Raw genomic sequence first — 456 nt, 5'->3', positions numbered from 1 at the left:
CGTTTGAGATATAATAACCTTTAAATAGTCTAATAATTGTTTTTTTTTCACCTTTAATGTCGATGTGGAACAATGTTCTGTGTCTTTTGTTATCACAATTGTACCAATATTTGCTTTTATTTTGATAATTGTGTCTACACTTTTATCGAAAATAATCGTTTTCGTAATCTTTTAATTCTGTTGAACATAGTTTTTTACTTCCTTAAGCAGTTAAAGAATGCAAATATGAATGTATTTTTCACTATCAACAACGAGATTCATGTCATATTATTCGAATTCGGTAAATTTTATTCTCTTCATAAATTGACATTGAAAATTAAGTCATCAAACACAGTGCAAGGAGATAAATTCCATTGTCCTGAATGAATTTTCACGTCGCAACGAAATACAAAAAAGGTCTTTTCTGATTTTCCCACTGATATACTTTGACACAAATGATATAAACGGAAGTGTATC

This window comes from Penaeus monodon, chromosome 29 (assembly GCF_015228065.2).
Source record: "Penaeus monodon isolate SGIC_2016 chromosome 29, NSTDA_Pmon_1, whole genome shotgun sequence".
NCBI lineage: Eukaryota > Metazoa > Arthropoda > Malacostraca > Decapoda > Penaeidae > Penaeus > Penaeus monodon.
This window is presented reverse-complemented; position numbering follows the sequence as displayed.